At 43.0% G+C, this 23,004-nt stretch overlaps 1 pseudogene; it reads left to right on the top strand.

Moving 5' to 3' along the window:
• The first annotated feature begins 19,106 nt into the window (after positions 1 to 19,106).
• On the top strand, positions 19,107 to 19,224 carry LOC126289719 (5S ribosomal RNA; annotated as a pseudogene).
• The last annotated feature ends 3,780 nt before the right edge of the window (positions 19,225 to 23,004 follow it).

Raw genomic sequence — 23,004 nt, 5'->3', positions numbered from 1 at the left:
AGCCAGACGCATGGAACATTCCATTTCGGAAGTCATTATGAAATTCAATATTCCGAGATCCACAGCGTCAAGACTACGCTGAGAATACCGAATTTCAGTTATTACCTCTCACAACGAACAACGCTGTGGCCTACGGCCTCCATTTAGCTCTTGAAACCCAAGAGCAGCGGCGTTTGCATTGAGTTGCCAGTACTAAAAGACAATCAGCACTGAGTGGAATAACCTTAGAAATCAATTTGGGACTTACTACGAACGCATTCGTTAGGCCAGTGCGGTGAAATGTAGTGTTGCCCGCTGGCCGTTGTGGCCGAGTGGTTCTAGGCGCTTCAGTCTGCACCCGCGCGACCGCTACGGTCGCACGTTCGAATCATGCCTTGGGCATGGATGTGTGTGATGTCCTTAGGTTAGTTAAGTTTAAGTAGTTCTAAGATCTAGGGGACTGATGACCTCAGATGTTAAGCCCCATAGTGCGCAGAGCCATTTGAACCATTTTTTTTAGTGTTATCTTTCGTAACAGCACTTCATCACCTGGAGCGCCTATCGTGTGCTTATCGGTTGGACCCTAAGCGTCTGAAAAACCTGGTAGGTATCAAGTACGGCGCAGACCTCACGAAGCCATTGACCCAGGCTCTCAACAAGGCACTATGTTAGCTGGTTATGGCTGTATAATGGTGTAGGCTGTGTTTACATGGAATGGACGGGGTCGTCTGGTCCAGCTGAACAAGTCACTGATGGGAAATGGTTATGTTCGGCTACTCGGACAATTTGCAGCCAGCCATTCATGGACTTCATGTCCCATGTTATGGATGACAATGCGCCCTGTTACCGGGTCAGAATAGTTCGCGACTCGTTCGAAGACTATCCTGGACAATTCGAGCGAATGATTTGGTCATACATCGAACATTTATGGGACACAATCGAGAGGTCAGTTCGTGCATGAAATTCTACACCGAGTACATTTTCGCAATTATGGACCACTATCGGGGCAGTATGGCTCATTGTTACGAGGCACGCGCTTTACCGCTAGACTACCAGAAACGATCAACAATAGTCTTATCTGAGTAAGTTTCGTAAATATCAAAATGTGTGACACATATCGCCGTATCTATGACTGTAAAGACTTAGAAGCTTAACTTATGTACACAGCAAAGGAACAGTACAGCTTAGTATTTGTGATAAATTTCAGTTTGATACGCCTAACCGTTTCTGAGAAAAAGGAGTCTTAATAGTCACACTAACGGACAACAAAGTGATCCTATGGTGGTAACGTTTTTACTGACTGAAATACGGAGACCTAAAGAGACCATATGTATACATATACTTTTGTGTTGCTTTTTAAATCCTCTGTCCATTTCCCAGAAGTATCCCCGATATTAGTTTGCACCCTGTACGAGAAGTTCCGTGATGAAGGTTGGATGTATGTTCGATACTTCGTTGAACGGGACGTTTCCGACGAAACGGTGGAACATGTTAGAGAAGCTTGCCAGCTCGAAACGACGAAGACGTACGTTTGGTTTCTGCACCGAGCAAGGCAGGTTAGCTGACGAAGCGCATGGTAGGTATGTACCTAGTAGAACGGTTCGTGATATGCATTATAAGTAAAGAAACTTCTAAGGAAACAGCCACTGCTTCACAACAGGCGTGAAGCAAACCTTAGGGTATGGACAGATGCTAAGAGAAGGACGTGTGGCTCTCAAAAGGCCTTCAGTGACGAAACCAGAAGAATTTCTTGTCGTAGCTAAAGGCTTTGAATGGGACTGAAGTTTGCGTCTAGACAGGCATGGGATGATTTAGGAACTAAAATTTGGGATAGAAAAAAATGACGATAAATGAAATACGTGATAGAGATAGTAGCGTTAACGACGTTCAGAAATAGCTTATATCGCTGAAGTTGAACAAATCTCCAGGACCTGGTGGAATCCGTGTCAGAATCTATACCGAATTTGCAGATGAGTTAGCCCCTCTTTCCACCGTAGATCCCTTGAAGAATGACCGTTTCCAGTGGTTGGAAGAAAGCCCAGGTCACATATGTCCACACGAACAGCAGCACAAGTGAGCTACAAGACTACAGTGCAGTATCGTTGACATCCATCATTGCAGAATGTTGGAACATATTGTAGGCTCAAACGTGATGGGGTATCTCGAAACGACGACCTCTCCCGTGCCAACCAGCAGGGATTCTGAACACGTAGCTCATGCAAAACCCAACCTGTGCATTTAACACGTAGGTCAACGTGTTCAGGTAGATGCATATTCTTGACTCCCGAAAAGCACTTGACTTAGTACGACACCAACTATTACTGGCGAAAGGACGATCAAGGCGGTCTCAAATGAAATTTGTGCCTGAATTGAGGATTTCTTGTTAACGAGGACAGAATGTGATATCTTGGCTAGAGAGTCAGCGACAGGAATAGTCTAGCTCTAGGTAACTGTGTCGGGACTCTTGTTGTTCATGATGTATATTTATTACAAGCTATCCACCATTAATAGTACCCTCAGACTTTTTGCAGATGATGCAGTTATAAGTAATAAAGTTCTGTTTGAAAAAAGCTGCTCAAATATCCACCATTGAAAGTAACCTCAGGCTTTTTGCCGGTGTTGCAGTTATATGTAATGAAGTTATGTCTGAAAAAAGCGGCACGAATATCCATTCAGATCTTGATTAGCAGAGTGGTATAATGCTTGACAACTTGCAACGGATGTTCATAAATGTAAAATCATTCACTTCACAAAACGTTAAAAGATAGTATCCTACGACTATAAGAGCAATAAGTCACTACGGGAATTAGTCAAGTCATACTGATACCTTTGTGCGACAATTTGTAGAGATTTGAAACTGAATATAGGCCTAGTAGTAGGTAAGGAAGGAAAACACAGTTTACAAAGAAGATTACTTACAAAACTCTACTATAACCCATCCTAGAATACTTCTCAAACTGTGTGGAGCCCACACCAGATATGACTATAAGAGAATATTGAACACGTATAGACAAGTGCAAGACGAACAGTCACAGGTTTTATGGTAAAGGGAACTTGAGTAAAACCGAAAAAAACTGTTAAGTAATGATTTATTCATGAGCTGTTTCACTGCGCTAAAGTAGCGTCTTCAGATGGTTTACATAGAAAGGAAAGCATTCTTGTTCCATATACATTTAAAAAATTAATTAGGGATAGCCAGTAAAAGTAAACCTAAATAAAAATGCTTACAGTAGTGTCATATAGATTAGCACACGAAGACGCCGCCAACATTTCGTAGGCAAAGAAAAGAGGAAGTCGTCAAAAAATAGTAATAGACAGAGTACTGGGGCGAATAGTGAAGGGGTTGTGTCACTGTGGCAGAAAGAACATTATTTAATGTAATAAATGTGGTTAAAATAAAATACAAGTAGGATAAAATAAGATACCTTCAATGGGACGTTTGTCTGACAAAAGTAACCCACTAAGCATTTCCATTCCCACAAAGAAAAAAAAACCCTCTGAAGAATAAAATTATGCAGGATTAAAGCTAATGAAGCTGTTGGACCTACATGTGCACCCATTTGCTAACTGAATGTGGATGAAGGACTAAAAGTAAAAAACTTTATAAATTAGAAACTTATTTAAGACACTGTTATGCATCTGGGAATTTTCTTCGTAGGAATGGGACTGCTTAATGGTCACGTTTCTCAGACAGACGCTCTACTGATGGTATCTTATTTTATACTTTTTGCATTATATTTTAACTATATTTATTACATTAACTACGGTTCTTTTTGCCTTATTGCCTCCTCCTCTGTTCGCCCTAACGCTTTGCCATTTACTATTTGTCTACAACTTTTCGTCTTCATGGTGTTGGATTGTGTAACTACGCAAGTTGGGGACTTCTCCGTGTGCTAATCTATATGGCACTACCGTAAGCATTTCGATTTAGGTTTCCTTTCATTGGCTATCCATAATTAATTTTTTAAATATATAGACTACAAGGATGCTTTCCTTTCTATGTGGAATCACCTGCAACTGTCGTGAATAAATCATCACTTAACATCTGTTTGCGATTTTATTCAAGTTCAATTTACCATGAATTTTAACGGGTGTGGCTGCCTATATTATAAAGTGACAGGTTTGTTTGATACCCGGGAGAATATCACGAAGATGGTGTCATCTGAGCTGGCAGATGGTTGAAGGCAAGTACCGAGAATCCTGTGAGAGCCATCTTGCAAAGTTTCAAGAATCGTCGTTAATCGAGGGCTGCAGCAGTATCCTACGACGCCAAAGGTATGGGTTCTGTAGATTAATTATAGTGCATACAATGGAATTCAAGCTTTCCTCCAGCGCTGCATACTGACCAGCGCTGCGCCGCGAAAGGGCATCAAGAAAGCACCAATGGAAAGAACGGGCAGCGGCACACCTCCACGAATACAGAGTTCAGCAACACCTGTCAAAGTTGACTTAACCAGCCACGAGATTGACGTTGCTCTAATTTCAGAGACGAATTTAAAGGAGTCGACATTGTTCCGCATACGGAATATGCACGTGTACCGTAACGAACTGGTCGGTCGAAGACGAGGCGAGATTGCAATCCTAGTCAAAAGCAAAAAAAGAAATCGTCATCGAGGAATAACTTTCAAGGCTGCGACAACAGAAATCTTCGGCGGTCACCATCGCCACAGCCACAGAAAACATCAAGTGTGTTACTGCATACCTCAGCCCAAACAGGCACTTATTACCTGTAGACCTAGATGACCTCTTCCATCGTTTCGACAGGGTACTGCTGGGAGGCGACCTCAACAGCAGGCACACTGCTTGGAATACGAGGAGAACGAATCCAAACCGTCAACATGTATTCGGACTAGAAGAGGACCTAGACATTACTGTGATTACGAGAGTGCCATCTTTTGTCCACCAGCGAGCAGACGTCCTTGATATAGCGGTTCTCAAGAATGTCAACGTCTACCTCCAACTCCGAGTGATCAGTGACTTATCCCACACCTCGTGGTCGTGCGGTAGCGTTCTCGCTTCCCACGCCCGGGTTCCCGGGTTCGATTCCCGGCGGGGTCAGGGATTTTCTCTGCCTCGTGATGGCTGGGTGTTGTGTGCTGTCCTTAGGTTGGTTAGGTTTAAGTAGTTCTAAGTTCTAAGGGACTGATGACCATAGATGTTAAGTCCCATAGTGCTCAGAGCCATTTTTTTGATCAGTGACTTATCGTCAGATCACAAGATGGTAATAGGAATACTGAAGAGGACAAACATCCTACTGCCACCACATAGCACATGGTAGACCGACTGGCCACAATTTAAGCGTTTTCTGGACAACACAAGACGTTTCCTCGAGAGTCGCCTACGACGTAGCTTTAGAGACGTTAACGGCCAAATTCCAAACCTCGTAACGCCGGTCAGCAACACGAATTTTTCAACAAGACGTCAACTTTGAGACGTTTCCCCCACGTCTTCAAGCCATCAAAATACATCGGAATTGGCGAAGTCCTACGCTATTACGAGCAGGTCCGGAAAGCCCTTATGATCTTCCGGAATGCACCAACGCAATTCCGCCACAGTTTGCCACGTTACTGGAAATTAAACAACTCATCGTAAAATGGCCAACAACTCGCCGGGACATAACTTGGTCACCAATGAAGACTTAAAACACCTTCCCAGGGAGCCGCTGGTTCTAATCACAAGAATTTTTAACAGTTGTCTTCACCATGGATACCTCCCAGGAGCGTGGAAAACGCCGAGTGTGGTGCCGTGCCACTGCCGAAACCCGGGCAGGATCTCTCCCTTCCGAACAATTTCCGCCAGATGAGTCTTCCATCAACGATGGGGAAGCTCCTCGAACAGGCGTTACTCAAGATACTTCACGACTCTATGGTGCGGGACAAGATCCTACCGGAACAGTTAGAATTCCAAAGTAAATTCTCCGACGAACTTCAACTCCTCCGGATTACCTAAACCATACAAGACCTCTTTCATAAACGATATTCGACAATTGGATTATTCTTGGACCTCGAGAAAGCTTGCGATAAAGTACGGCGTTCAAATGGCTTTTAGCACTATGGGACTTAACATCTGAGGTCATCAGTTCCCTAGACTTAGAACAACTTAAACCTAACTAACCTAAGGACATCACACACATCCATGCCCGAGGCAAGATTCGAACCTGCGTCTGAAGCAGCAGCGTGGTTCCTCACTAAAGCGTCTAGAACCGCTCGGCCACAAGGCCAGTTAAGTACGGCGTGAAAACTTAATTGTTAAGCTGAACCAAAACCCCACTGTTATGTGAAGCAACTTGATAACTTCCTTCAAGACAGGAATTTGTATGTGCGCGTCGACAGCAAGGACTCTGCCAAGAAACTAGTCGACGCCGGTATTCCCCAGGACCGGCCGCGGTGGCCGAGCGGTTCTAGGCGCTCAGTCCGGAACTGCGCGACTGCTACGGTCGCAGGTTCGAATCCTGCCTCGGGCATGGATGTGTGTGATGTCCTTAGGTTAGTTAGGTTTAAGTAGTTCTAAGTTCTAGGGGACTGATGACGACAGCTGTTAAGTCCCACAGCGCTCAGAGCCATTTGAACCATTTTTTTATTCCACAGGAATCGTATTTTCGCCAGCACTTCTCAACGTTTATATCAACGACATACCTACTGTTCCACATGTGTCACTTAGCCTCTATGCTGACGATACTGCGTTTTAACAAGTGACAGAAAATTTGATTGCGAGATTGCAACGACCACTGGATGTCATGGAGCGATGGGCACAACTACACAAGATTACCATCAATCCTGACAAAACAATGGCCATTATTTTCACAAGACGCCTATCGTTAAGAGGCTACTCATCTGAACCCAACCTATTCCTTGGTCACCAGTGGTAAAATACCTGGGCGTTTACCTGCATACGGAACTGTTCTTCACAATAACATCGCAGGAATGCTGAGACCTCTCATCCCCTTCTTCAAGCGTACCGATCTGAAGTTTGCCATGAAGATGAGACTACACTGACCACGGTGGATCCAACGCTGCTCTATGGAGCGATTTCAAGGGGCACAACATGCGACACGAATTTCAAGAATCTCCAAGTCACGCAAAACAAATGTCTCCGATGAACTCCTAAGAGCACACTGGAGGATAAGGACAAAGGAACTCTACGATGCGTTCTACGAAAAATACCTGTGCCAAAAGACCCAAAAGCTGTTTGACAAGTCGATGCGCTACGTTACGCCACTCATCACTCAGCAACAGTAGGCACAATCCTCTCCCAAGCTGACACAAATATAAAGTGACACTATTCATCCTGCCAGACAATGGGTTGCACCTGCAGGACACTAAATAACCTCAATTCAAGCGCGAATCATAATAAAAAATTTAAATAAAACAAAATAAAGTAAAATGAAAGAAAAGTACGTCTACCATTCCTGCATACGAACGGACACTTTTGTGTGCCCAACATCTGTAAATAAGGGCTATCCTTACCTACCAAACTGGCAGCAAAATCGCCATAGGTGATACAACTCCACCACAACCTCATATAAAAAAAATGGTTGGTCCCATTTCGGTCGCAGACTTCGAGGGCATCAGTACTGAGTAATAGGAAAACGATACTTAGCCTGCTTTTTGCCAGTAATGGTAGTAGAGTATAAATGTAATTGCATGAAGGAGACCCGAAAGACAGGAAACTACTTCATAATGAGTTTCTTTCTTTTCTAGAAATAAACGGCTCTATTAATTTTGCTTTCGTGACACCGACTTCTCTCCATCCTTGTTTGTTTCGGTGCTGAATTGCACGGTAGCCGACTCAATGGGGTACATGACTCATGTAAGATTAATATTTTGTGAGAAGATTTATACATCATTGTTCTTTCAACAGCCTACTGTCATTGGGATAACGACACGAGTATGTTGGAAAACTGACTAATGTCGATAGTTAAATGAAGACAGTAATATGTTTCACTATGTAGGCTTTCCCGCTCATTATCACGGAAATGCGCAGTGTTATCTGAGTGCCCATTGGTCACAGCGTGTAGAGGATAAGTCCTCTGACGAAATACTTCGTGTCTTCATCCAGACTTTTCTCGTTCGTACCACCGCTTTTGTGGCTTCATCTGACATCGGTATGATGCTACGCTTATGGCATGAAACGGATTTTGGTGTTGATAACTGCCTAATAAAAGTGACACGCTACACGATTGTAAAATTTATTACAAAACTTTGTTCAGCGTAATGAAACGGTGTTCTATTAGGTAGGTTTTTTCTTATCAATAGTTTAATAGTTAACTTCCATGTACGTATTCCACAAATTACTGCAAAGCTCATGTCGGACGGCATATCGTACTAATACTACCAGTAATCTCTTATTGCACTTCGTCGTGAGAGCCCTCAACTCTCATTGTCACGGTTCAAGTGCGAAACATACGATGGAGGCAACTGATTTATTTAGTCCTCATTATTTCTCCAATATCGCTTGTCTAAATTTATTGCGCAGATTTTCGCGAGAACAACGACACGTTTGTTGCAAAGATACCCTTTTGCATTCGCTGGCCACATCTTTTACACTTTAGTAGCGGATGTACCGACTTGTTGCCATTCAGTGTGTGGTGTCATTTCTCCTTGACAAGCATTCCAAGCGCCGTTGCAGTACTTCAAGTTAGTTGCATTAGTCTCGTGCACGGCTTCCTTTCAAGCCGCACTCTGCTTTCTCAGGATATTTTCTAAAGATCACCTTTTCCCCGTCTTCCATTTTAGTGATTTCATGTGATCATCTCATTCGCTATCGGATCTTAGCGTTACACCTCAACATCTAAACGCTGTAATGGCCTCCATAAGTTTAGCATTGCTCTTGTAATCGAGTTCCTGTTTAAGATTTCCACTATCTTCCATTTATCGACATTTAAAGAAAGATGTCATTGATTGCAAGTGGTTTTGTATCCCAACCGTTTTGCACTTACAAATGATAATTCGACGTCGGTACTTTTCTGTGGACTACAGCAACTTTGTCTAACAGCGCTGCTGACACTGTCGGATAAGTGTTTCACGCACTTCTGGATAATAGAATTTGCGAGCATTTAGACTGTTTATGGTTTTTAGTGAAAACGTGTCAAAATTTGCAACAAGAGCTCGGGAATTTAGTTATTTGCCGTGTATATTCAGCGAACATGATGCCGGATAAGATTTATGTAAGAAAGAAAAGACTTTATCTACGACACGTAACTTAAGTAAATTTATTCCCTTTCATGTTTACCGGCCGTTATATGCGTTCTCGCCGCAAAATAAGGTAAATCTGTAACAATTATGGGAAATTACTTAGTTTAGCACAAAACCTGCGTCAGACAAGATTCAAGTTAGCGCCGTAAATTGGAGACATTAATACCAAGGAATATGGGATTACAACAAATGATTCAAGGAGATTGAAAAATGTGTACTGGAACTGAAATTGGCTCTGCTCCATATATCAAATGATTCTTTCTTCCAAACGATATTTTTTCATACGGAAATCTAGTATTATTCATCGTGAATTATTTTACGACTTATCTTAGAAGAAAGATTAAGGAAAGGCAAACCTACGTTTCTAGAATTTGTAGACTTAGAGAAAGCTTTTGACAATGTTGACTGGAATACTCTCTTTCAAATTCTAAAGGTGACAGGGGTAAAATACAGGGAGCGAAAGGCTATTTACAATTTGTACAGAAAGCAGATGGTAGTTATAAGAGTCGAGGGGCATGAAAGGGAAGCAGTGGTTGGGAAGGGAGTGAGACAGGGTTGTAGCCTCTCCCCGATGTTATTCAATCTGTATATTGAGCAAGCAGTAAAGTAAACAAAAGAAAAATTCGGAGTAGGTATTAAAATCCATGAAGAAGAAATAAAAACTTTGAGGTTCGCTGATGACATTGTAATTCTGTCAGAGACAGCAAAGGACTTGGAAGAGCAGTTGAATGGAATGGACAGTGTCTTGAAAGTAGGATATAAGATGAACATCAACAAAAGCAAAACGAGGATAATGGAATGTAGTCGAATTAAGTCGGGTGATGCTGAGGGAGTTACATTAGGAAATGAGACACTTAAAGTAGTAAAGGAGTTTTGCTATTTGGGGAGCAAAATAACTGATGATGGTCGAAGTAGAGAGGATATAAAATGTAGACTGACAATGGCAAGGAAAGCGTTTCTGAAGAAGATAAATTTGTTAACATCGAGTATAGATTTAAGTGTCAGGAAGTCGTTTCTGAAAGTATTTGTATGGAGTGTAGCCATGTATGGAAGTGAAACATGGACAAGAAGAGAATAGAAGCTTTCAAAATGCGGTGCTACAGGAGAATGTTGAAGATTAGGTGGGTAGATCACGTAACCAATGAGGAGTCATTGAATAGGATTGGGGAGAAGAGAAGTTTGTGGTACAACTTGACTAGAAGAAGGGATCGGTTGGTGGGACATGTCCTGAGGCATCAAGGGATCACAAATTTAGCATTGGAGGGCAGCGTGGAGAGTAAAAATCGTAGAGGGAGACCAAGAGATGAATACACTAAGCAGATTCAGAAGGATGTAGGTTGCAGTAGGTACTGGGAGATGAAGAAGCTTGCACAGGATAGATTAGCATGGAGAGCTGCATTAAACCAGTCTCAGGACTGAAGACCACAACAACAACAACATTATTTATCCATCATTTGGCACATTTGCGCATGTAGTCAGTTTCTGAATATCAAATATTGTGAGCCTACCGTTCTCGACGTTCGATGATGAATAAATCAGTCGACTACTTTTGACTAAATGTGCTTTGGTCACTTACCCTAAAAGTCTGCATATTGAAAGTTAGTTCTGCAGCAACATGAAATCAACGTACTTTGGAAGGGAATGCAGCAGTCAGTCAGTATTTATGTTATCAAGACTTTTTGAAAGCCTTTTACCGATTACGGTTGTTTTAATACCTATTAATGGAAGATGCACAGCTAGATTATTAAGTAAAGCACGTGATTTGCTTAATATTTATTCTTAACACTCGAATTTTTTCCTTCGTTTTCATAAGTATGGCTTCCGAAAAAGTAGCACAGTATATCGTAAACGCAACATGCTGCATTTTGCAGTAACAAAAAGTGCAAATGATAGGCTGCTATTACTTCCATAGTAATAAACAACACAGTCGTGGTTTTCTTTCAGCGCTGAGAAAATTTAATACAACATACTTTCGACTACAACATAAGATTGCTTGAAATTTCTGGTTTCTTTTCATATCTATTATTTTATATTCATTTAATTTGTTAGTTATCTTTATGAAACTCAAGTTTTGCATTTTGGTTCCTTTTAGGATATTATGGCGAACGGTATTAAAATATAATGAAAATCGGTACCGCCGTTTTGCTTGTAGTGAGGTAACAGGTTTTCTGGGGGTCCGCTTCCTTGACCTAATTCCACCACACTTGTAGTATGAAAGTACTGTAGCACTTTGTCTTAGACCATTTTTTGAAACAACTTCTTAAGGTAATTCAATTGCTTCAAATGAACGTCAAAACACCTCTGATATAGTCGTCTTCGATGGATGCTGGGGGTGGTGGTCTGTGTTTGGCGTCTCGATTTATACCCCGTTAACAGAAGTCTACTTAGGGGAACTGTTTCTGATCAGTGATCGGACTGTAGAGAAACTGGCTCTCTATTCCAGAAAGCGGTGACTACGCAGGCTAGTGAAACAACTTCATCGCTATACAGGGTGTTACAAAAAGGTACGGCCAAACTTTCAGGAAACGTTCCTCACACACAAATAAAGAAAACATGAAATGTGTACATGTGTCCGTAAACGCATAATTTCCACGTTAGAGCTCATTTTAGTTTCGTCAGTATGTACTGTACTTCCTCGATCACCGCTAGTTGGCCCAATTGAAGGAAGGTAATGTTGACTTCGGTGCTTGTGTTGACATGCGACTCATTGCTCTACAGTACTAGCATCAAGCACAGCAGTACGTAGCATCAACAGGTTAGTGTTCATCACGAACGTGGCTTTGCAGTCAGTGCAATGTTTACAAATGCAGAGTTGGCAGATGTCCATTTGATGTATGGATTAGCACGGGGCAATAGCCTTGGCGCGGTACGTTTGTATCGAGACCGATTTCCAGAACGAAGGTCTCCCGACAGGAAGACATTCGAAGCAATTGATCGGCGTCTTAGAGAACACGGAACATTCCAGCCTATGACTCGCGACTGAGGAAGACCTAGAACGACGAGGACACCTGCAATGGACGAGGCAATTCTTCGTGCAGTTGACGATAACCCTAATGTCAGCGTCAGAGAAGTTGCTTCTGTACAAGGTAACGTTGACCACGTCACTGTATGAAGAGTGCTACGCGAGAACTAGTTGTTTCCGTACCATGTGCAGTGTGTACAGGCACTATCAGTAGCAGATTGGCCTCCACGGGTACGCTTCTGCGAATGGTTCATCCAACAATGTGTCAATCCTCATTTCAGTGCAAATGGTCTCTTTACGGATGAGACTTCATTCCAACGTGATCAAATTGTAAATTTTCACTATCAGCATGTGTGGGCTGACGAGAATCCGCACGCAATTGTGCAATCACGTCATCAACAGAGATTTTCTGTGAATGTTCGGGCAGGCATTGTTGGTGATGTCTTGATTAGGCCCCATGTTCTTCCACCTACGCTCAGTGGAGCACATTATCATGATTACATACGGGATATCTACCTGTGCTGCTAGAACGTGTGCCTTTACAAGTACGACACAACATTTGGTTCATGCACGATGGAGCTTCTGCACATTTCAGTCGAAGTGTTCGTACGCTTCTCAACAACAGATTCGGTGACATGGATTGGTAGAGGCGGACCTATTCCATGGTGGCCTCCATGCTCTCCTGACATCAACCCTCTTGACTTTCATTTATGGGGTATTTGAAAGCTCTTGTCTACGCAACCCCGGTACGAAATGTAGAGACTCTTCGTGCTCGTATTGTGGACGGCTGTGACACAATAAGCGATTCTCCAGGGCTGCATCAGCGCATCAGGGATTCCATGCGACGGAGGGTGGATGCATGTATCCTCGCTAACGGAGAACATTTTGACCATTTCCTGTAACAAAGTGTTTGAAGTCACGCTGATACGTTCTGCTGCTGTGTGTTTCCATTCCATGATTAATGTGATTTGAAGAGAAGTAATAAAATGAGCTCTAACATGGAAAGTAAGCGTTTCCGGACACATGTCCACATAACATATTCTCTTTCTTTGTGTGTGAGGAACGTTTCCTGGAAGTTTGGCCGTACCTTTTTGTACCACCCTGTATACACTGACGAGTCAGAACATAATGGACCTTATCCACTACCGAGAATAAATGCCGTCTCGTGAAGCTCTGGTCACGTGACGCGGTAAGGAAAATATAAAAGTAGGCAACAGTTTTCCCTAAATAAGTAATTATTTTCGTGCAGCCGCTCGTTCAACGCCATTGAGCCTCTCACTCAGAAGATGCCCTGTTAAAGGAGATTCAGAAGACGTTCTCGTATGACTGTGTGTATAAGGCTATCGACGATTTGGAGATTACTACGGCTAGTGGTACTGGAGGGCAAGTTATATTGTTATATTTTGTGGATGTGCATTGAACTTCACATTTACCATAGTTGATGCTGCGCAGTATGGTAACGGTTGGTTAATTATCGCAGTAGTGCGTTATACAGGCGAAATGGGGAATAATTCTAACGGCAATACGGGTCGCTAATAAGGAAATCCACTGACATAAGCGTCTTTGACAAAGCACAGATTGTCATGTCATGCCGTCCACGGTTCATCACAGAACGTGGAGGTTAGACTGTTGCCCGCTCTGTAGATCGGGGATAGACTACGATCTGCGGAAGAGCTGACGACAAATGCTGGTGCAGTCATAGGTGTTTCCGAGTACAGCGTTCAGCGCTAATTCTATAACATGGGGCTTCGCAACATATGATCCGTACCTGTTCCCATGTTGACCCTACGACACCGTTAATTATGACTGCATTGGGCACACAATCATCGAGAAGGGGCTGTGGATAAGTGGAAACGTGTCGGCTCGTCGATTGAATCACGTTTCTTGTTATGCCAGGTCGATGGCCGTATCCAGATACGGCGCTAGTCAGGTGAACGATTGATCGAAACGTACGCTGCGTCACTGACGCGGGTCGGTTGTGGCAGTATTATGCTATGAGCGATGTTCACGCGAGCCCCGACCATGACAGCCGTGGACTACATGAACATTAATACGGGCCACCTAGATCCTTTCATGAATGATCTCTTCCCCCGGCGCAATGCCATCTTCCAGTAGGATAACTTTCCGTGTCAGAACGCCAGAAACGTGGTAAAGTGGATTGAGGGACATGATGATAGCTCACGTTGATGGTTAGACCACTAAATGCGCTTGATGTGAACCCGACGTAACGTATTGGGACGTTGTCAAGCAGTGGATGCGCGCTCGCAAATCGCAGGTTCGTAATTTACGGGAATGGCGTGACCTGTGCGTAGACATTTGTTACAACATACCTCCTCAAACCTACAAAGGAACTGTAGAATCCATACCACACAGAATCGCTACTGTAGTTTGTTCAGAAGGTGGAACGACATGCTCCTGACCTTCTGTAAATGGACATTCACGTCACCTTTTTGATCATCGTTGACCTTCAAGAACCTTACTGTTACACATCATTGGATTAGTCTCGATAGCCGCTATCAGAAAATAAGTACAAAACTATAGCATCCCGTTTAAAGAAACAAAGTTGACCTTCATATCTCTGAAGCCACCCCACCGAGCAACAAAAAAACCAACGTCTTATTATGGCTCACGTCGTCCCATGCAACATGTGTCCCACAAACTTTTCAGGTACTATCGTACTTTCAGAGTTATTCTAGGTCGCAGTAGTTAGTGACTCATCCTGTATATACTAAAGACATCAGCGATCCTTTTACTCTTGCTTGGGGAGCACAACATACCATATTAGCTTCTGTGGATCATTCTCCGTGGAGTATAACGTTCTGGGTTCCAACAGCCAAATACTCCTCGAGCCAATCACAAGTTGTGAAGATACTCCGTATCAAATCATCTTAGTTGGACTCACCGATGTTGCGGAGTGTCTAACGCGATTCGGAAATCTAGGAAGAGAGAGTGCACCTCCTTTCCCGCAGCTACTGTTCGCAACATGTCGTCTCTGAATAGAGTGTGTTTCAGAAGTGCTGATTTTCCTGAATCCGTGCGTACACTTGAGAACTGTGAAATGAAAGCAGCAAACAGCAACCACAACAGCCAGTAAAGCTTTATTAATATGAAATGGGCTCAGCCGTAAATACACGTTACGATGATGATTCATGTGTCCCATACTATTACTTGTAATGAATGCTGAAATTAGGCGTTGTAGACTGCATAGCAATCTAGCTGCGATGTTCATAATTCAGTGTCGCGGATTATCAGGGAATTCTTCACCTGTGTCCTCTAGCGAAGATACTGTAATTCTGAGTGATACTGATTTTTCTCTTCTTTCTTTTTACATCACTACGATGTAGGAAATTTATACACATCTTTGCCAGATTACGTGTTAGTTCTGTTGTAAAAAGTGTACCTGTGCATCGCTTTTATTATGCTACGTTAGTTCTGAGTGTACAACAGTTAAGTTTCATATAAATTTTTGTAATAGCTGTATGAAATGCAACTGCTTTGCGAGAAGAAGAGAGCGAGTGATATGTAGATACTCAGGGAGTCGAAGAGTGCTTGTGGATACGTCGCGTGTTCGCTGTCAGTGTCGTGTCATAAGGAACTGTTTATCAACCATTGCCGAACATTTCAATTTGGAATACTGCATGCACCTGATATTGCTATGAACATTGTGTGAAGATAGTATCAGACTGATTAAATAGTGTGCGACTCGTCAAATGCTGCAGACTATATTGACGAAGTATGCCGAGGTAACCTGTGGTTGCTGCTTGTCTGGACAGAATTCGCTCCTCTGCAGTTAGTTGCAAAAACTGATGTGGTTTTTAGTTTTTCACGTGCAAGTTGTGCCACTGCTCACGCGTTGGAACTGATTATATAAACAATTAAACAGTTTTCAGTGTATGAACGGCAATCGTTAGACTGTGAGCTCGCGGGTGTAAAACGTGTTGCAAAAACGAACACTCTGTAGTTTCATATTACCCGAGTTAACGTGATTCGGCATACTCTAAAAACATAAATTTGGCGGTAATAACTAAATGTTATCGTCGTTTATGTACGAGTGAAAATGAACTAAAATTTTAGTTGCTTCCGACCAGCCCATGTCTAACGGGAGTCGACAGAGGTATAGGACCGTTGCTATTTGGCTCAAAATGGCACTGAGCACTATCGGAGGTCATCAGTCCCCTAGAGCTGAGAACTACTTAAACCTAACTAACCTAAGGACATCATTCACATCCATGCCCGAGGCAGGATTCGAACCTGCGACCGTAGCGGTCGCGTGGGCGTGGTTGCAAAGACTGAAGCGCCTAGAACCATTCGGCCACTCCGGCCAGGGTCGCTATTTGGGTTATGCACACGCCAAGAGAATGTAATAGCTGTCTTTCACATTAACTCACCTGCTACAGTTTCGCCGTCGTCGCCAGCTATAGCCGAACTCGCGTAAGTTGATATCTGGCAGTGGTCTGGGCGCTTGATCTCAACCTATCACGTAACGCAATTCTGTAAACGTCTCTGTGGCAACGCGTCATTGTTGTCGCAGCTCTATAGACGGCTATTGTTCCCGCGCGCAGCAGTTTCTGCTTCGTAGTTGAAAGCTTGCAACAGCGCTGTTAGCCTCACTGATCTTGCGCCATGATATCGGATATCATCGTCCATCACGCACAGATAAGCGATGTTGTATAAAATTTTGCATCGCAATAACGTTTCTGGCGCCAGCAATCAGAAAAAAAAGTTTTTTTTCCTGATTGGCGCAATCCCTAAATAAAGTGGGACCCTTAAGAGCCACACACACACGAGCGACGAACCGCAGCGGTCCGTTACACAGGCATACAACTTGTTTTGTAAATCACTAGACTGTGAGCCAATCGGAGCAGTCTGTAGCTGATTGGTGATCAGTTCGTCTGATGGCTCGCATGCGATTCGTCGACTCAGTACGACTGCCTGGCTGTTTAGCAATACGACTGCTTTGCTGTCATTTGTATATCTAATTATTATTACGGTTGGTTGAGTCGTTTTGTTTAGTTTCGCTTTGCCTACATTGAGTGAGAACTTTAGGTTAGGATTAACAGCTATTCAGGGATCACGAACCACTCTGAGAAGTGAAGCTGAAGCCTGAGTTGAGATTTATACTAAGAAATAATGTAAAATACACTCTCTGATTCTGCAGTGATTAGCATTTTGAAACTTATACTGTAGAAGTAGTATTGATGGGACGTTCATAGTAATAGCCACGATAGACTGAGATCCATCGGATGACTTATGATATTTATGAAACAATTACAAGCTTTGTTAAACAGAATGACGTACAGTAATATTAAGCGAACATTATAATTTAAATGCTCAGGACAAATCTCTTTCACAGCTGTATGCAAGTCCCTTGTCATTTCGTATAACCCAGTTCTTGGTCACACAGTTTATGACCACCACCCACAACAGAAGCGGGGTGTTATCAAGACGTTAGCGGCAGAGCTAAAAATATTTGTGAACCTGAGTTGCTCGACGCTGAGATGGAACATCTCCACAATGCACTAATGAAGAAAGGATATTCGTCCGCCGAAATAAAACGTGCGTTGAGGCAACCACGCAGAAATCATACTGACGTACAGGCTACTGCAAAATCTAAGGTTTTCCTGCAGTTTGTTAAAAATGTAACGGAAAGAATAGGGAGGATCTTGACGAAGCGGAATATTACCGTAATTTACAAGCCCACCAGGAAGATACAGGAATACCTTAAGCCTGCCAAGGACGCTCGCAAACCTTTGGAAAAAGCTGGAGTGTATAGGATCCCATGCATCTGTGGTGATGTTTATGTGGGTACAACTAAAAGAACGGTTTCTAAACGTTTGGAAGAGCACAAGGGAAATTGTAGAAGAGGAGAAACGGAACGATCAGCTGTTGCGGAGCATGCTTTCCATCCAGGGAACCACAATATTCATTTCGAGGAGACGCAAGTACTAGCGGCCACAAGCGGATACTACGAAAGGCTCTACAGGGAGGCAATCGAAATCGCTAAACACCCAAATAATTTCAACCGAAAGGAGGAGGGCGTGAAATTAAACGGTATATGGATGCCGGTGTTAAAGAAGATGTGTACCACCCGTCCACTACTGGGTGATGGCAACGGCGATCGACGGCGACGGACAGCGGCCAATTGCACTGACGTTTTCAAAACACGTGACGTCACACCGCGGCGCGGGAGCTCGCGGAGACGGAATTTAGCGGCAGTCAGTAGCGAGCCAGTGGGTGTGTTGGACCTTCTATCGACCTACGGACCCCCTTGAAGATGTCTCCCGCAGTCGGAGACGAAACGTTGGGAACTGAGACAAAATTCATCACCCGACCACGGCATAACAGCCCGGATAATTATAATGGACATGATATTTCCGGCCTTGAAAGTCTACATTTTAGTGACAAGAGCTTAATCAGCCAACCAGCAGCGCTGCTATTGACATTTTCATAGATACACCGAGAATGCAGAACAAATTCTGTAAATACTTGAAGTTAAACTATAAGAATAAGGAACTGAGGATTAATAAACGAAAAATGAATTGTATAAGAACACTGCAAAGACGCTCACAACCCATTTAGCGTCAGTGAAAAATGTAATAAATTCTATAATGTAAAATACAGTTCCCAAGAAAAGTGTTTCAAAACAAGATCAATTAATTACATGTTTCGTTTTTTAAAATCTCATTTAATGTAAGCATTCGGAGGTGGGGAGGGGGGGGGGCTATGGAGTTCAGCTTCAACTACTTCTTGTCACAGCTGTTTATTTTCCGTAGCAGTGGCGTTCGTATTACTGAAATCATTTGGCAAATCGCTCATGTGGAGGGGTCGAGACGAGCGACAGATAGCAGCGAAATCGCTAGCGACAGCTGTACGATGACAAGAACTTTTGTTTGCGTTCTGTAAGTCGACATGATGCAACATTCTTGAAGTCGTCAATGACTTTACTTGGTTTTGTATTTGCCTTTGAGTAATATTATGGCCTTGCCGCAGTGGTAACACCGGTTCCCGTCAGATCACCGAAGTTAAGCGCTGTCGGGCTGGTCTAGCACTTGGGTGGGTGACCACCCGGTCTGCCTAGCGCTGTTGTTAAGTGGGCTGCACTCAGTCCTTGTGAGGCAAACTGAGGAGCTACTTGATTCAGAAGTAGTGACTCCGGTCTCGTAAACAGACATATGGAAGGGAGAGCTGTGTGCTGACCACATGACGCTCCTTATCCGCATCCAGTGACGCCTGTGGGCTGATGATGACACGGAGGTCGGTCGGTACCGTTGGGCCTTTCAAGGCCTGTTCGGACGGAGTTTAGTTTAGTTTGGGTAATATTACAATTTTGTTTGTCTTGTGTTATGTGTATTGTTTATGAAACTGGGGACCTAGAAGCGACGGAAAGGCTTCGCCCGCCGTAGCCCTCAGTGGTTCACAAACCTACGGCAGGCCACAGCAGTCCACCCACCCCACCGCCGCCCCACACCGAACCCAGGGTTATTGTGCGGTTCGGCGCCCAGTGGACCTCCCTGGGAACGTCTCACCCCAGACGAGTGTAATCCCAATGTTTGCGTGGTAGAGTAATTATGATGTATGCGTACGTGGAGACAGTGTTTGCGCAGCAATCGCCGACATAGTGTACCTGAGGCGGAATAAGGGTAACCAGCCCGCATTCCCCGAAGCAGATGGAAAACTGCCTTAAAACCATCCACAGACTGGCCAGCACACCGGGCCTCGACACTAATCCGTCGGGTGGTTTCGTGCCAGGGACCGGCACGCCTTCCCACTCGGGAAGCAGCGCGTTAGACCGCGCGGCTAGACAGGCAGACTTGTCGTACAAAAGTTTTCGTAATTCATAATTTTATGGGGTATTGTTTACTAACTGCAAACGGGATTTTTACAAAATGGCTCTAAGCACCATGGGACTTAACATCGGAGGTCATCAGTACCCTAGACAGAACTACTTAAACCTAACTAACCTAAGGACATCACATACATCCATGCCCGAGGCAAGATTCGAACCTGCGACCGCAGCACTAGCGCGGTTCCGGACTGAAGGGCCTAGAACCGCTTGGCCACAGCGGCCGGCGTGATTTTTACAGTAACTTTGATATCGAAACGGTTGTTTCCAGATCGTATATGAGTAGATGTTGTTTCACTGTGATTCTGAGTTAAATGCCAAATTCGATACTTTACGTAACATACAGTCTCCTTTATAAGAGCACGTTGTCGGTTGCACTCTCTCTCTATCATTAGCATCCGCCAGCCGCTGAGACTGACATTCTGGAAGCTTCGATACACTACGCGTCTATCTTCTGCAGCGGGGCACTGCCGAATCGTACTGCAAGAGCGGGCATATGGGTATGTCGGTGTCTGAAGCTACAAGTAAGTGTTGGTTGGATCGTAGAAATGGAGATCGCTTGCAGTAAAAGCTAGAGATCGTGCTGAGAGGAAGAACTTTATTAAGAAATGAAGCAGATATTTGAAATTTCGTGTTTGCATTGTGTAGCTGGAGGCAGCCCAAACAATTACTGCTCATCACGTCTTTCATCCGACCCCCAGTGTCAACAGAATGCCAGTTTGTTGCCCTTTCCAAACAAAATATTTTTAAATCGGAAGTTTTGATGCCCGTTCCATAGAGCACTCTCAAATAGGTCTCGTCTGATATTCGTTTTATCGTTACGTATTAACAGCGACGGTAATACTCGAAAAATAAACAGCAATCCATCAGCCACTCAGCTGCGCTGCTTTCTTGCCGGTAGCAGACAGCGCGGGCCAGGGCAGTGCCCTCGCTGCTGAAGTATTGCGTATTCTTTGTGTCTTACTGTCCATGTTGATGCATATCGACAGAAAAATGTCACACTAATCAAATCTGGGATCAATAAAATTAGCAGGAAGGTCAGCATTGGTCGTAATTGTGATGAGTTATTAACATAAAAATCGATCACATAATGATCATCTTCAGTGTTGGAAGTTAAACATATCACATAGCGATCAGTGAATAAGAAACAAAAGACCACAAATTCACCTGAGTATAATGAAAATGTTGGTAAGAACATACCTTTAGCGTACAAATTAAAGCTCGTAGGCACTGGTGCCTAGTTTTTAGCAGTAACATAAGCCATGAAACGATCACAATAACTGGAGCCTCTCTTTACATTCACCTATACAGCAGACCTCGGTACATATGGTACTTTGTGGTAATCTCTTGCCAAATAAAATAATATTAAGTCTTGCAAATCATTAATTGAATTCTTCAAATTTAAAATTATACATTAAAAGAGCATAGCAAAAAGGAGGGCGGAAATGGGCATCTTGCCAACGTACACTGGCGTTCTATTTTCAAAATAGCTTAAAAAACACGCAAGAATAAAAAATCTACAGGTAAATTGTAAGCTGACAGACTACAGGACTAATAAAAAAGAAAAAATATGCAAATAACATGACAAATATAACAGCATTTGTTATAGCACAGTAACCGCCATCTGGCGTGGGAAGTCAGAGTTGCAAAGTTCTTTATTTACGTAAAGTATTACGTTGAAACCAAGAAGACAAATATATAAATAGTGGTGATTGTACAATATGCCACCATTTAACTGGTCAAAATGTCATGAAACACAATATTCTTTATAAAAAATTTTATGGTGCAGACGAACAATTTCTTATAGTATTTAACGACATGATGATACACACATCTCATTTGTCCAGTTTGGACGTGTTAACACATTATAACGGCCAATGCTGATCTTCCTGCTATTTTCATTTATCATATGGTCGTTGGGAACACAGGACTCTACGGAGTCGCCAATCAATATAATTTGGGATCGCTCTACCGAACAGGCACATAAAATTCCGGATTAAAAATCATTTTGTTTGTAATGATGAACAAACCGACGCTTTTCGTCGACATTGTGCGTCGCATCAAAAACGCGATGACTGGCGTTTGTTCGGGCTGACTCCAGATACTCAACGAAAACAACGGAATTGCAAAGATCTGTTTAAACAGAAGAGAAAATGCGCCCACGGCTCTTAGAAAAGACACCCTGTACACCGAAGTTAAGCGGAAGTAGGGAGTGATAGCGACATCACTTTTAACGACGTATTGGTTGTAACAGCGAAATTTAACGGTCCTCTCTAAATTGTGTGTAAGCGATACATTTAACAATCGCTTAGTACGATATCAGTTATTGCTGCTTATAAATAAAACAACGTATTTTTAATTACATTTTCGGATAAATATATCGGCTATAACGTCCAGTGTTCATATTTGTTTGTTACGTATTTGCGGAATACTAACAACAATTTTTATAGCTCTTGTTTTCTGCAGATGTTGCTTTCAAATCAGGTGTTAAAACGAATGCATTGTCAAATGCACGCATATCTTAAATGCAGCAAGCAAAGAAACAACAGGACAATATACAGTAGCTTGCGTTAATGTATTACGTTTTAAAGCCGTATCAATTGGTTAAAAACTAAACACCTCTGTATTTGCTGTGATTGTAGAAAACTAAAAAATTAAATTCCAACATGTGTTACTTTTTCAAAGCGCAGAAGTGGAATAGTAATGGTTCATATGGCTCTGAGCACTATGGGACATAACATCTGAGTTCATCAGTCCCCTAGACTTAGAACTACTTAAATCTAACTAACCTAAGGACAGCACACACATCAGTGCCCGAGGCAGGGTTCGAACCTGCGACTGTAGCAGCAGCGCAGTTCCGGACTAAACCGCCTAGAACCGCTTGGTCACAATGACCGGCAAGTGGAATAATAGTGTGTGTATTTGGTATTCATGTTTCGCTGTTATGCGAGATATTTTCGATGTGTTAAGTGATGTACATCACATTTGAGCAACATTTTAAAGAGAAACATAGCAGAAAGTGTAGG

The sequence above is a fragment of the Schistocerca gregaria genome, chromosome 1 (genome assembly GCF_023897955.1).
Source record: "Schistocerca gregaria isolate iqSchGreg1 chromosome 1, iqSchGreg1.2, whole genome shotgun sequence".
Classification (NCBI taxonomy): domain Eukaryota; kingdom Metazoa; phylum Arthropoda; class Insecta; order Orthoptera; family Acrididae; genus Schistocerca; species Schistocerca gregaria.
The sequence above is the reverse complement of the archived record's forward strand: the minus strand, read 5'-3'. Positions and strand labels throughout refer to the sequence as shown.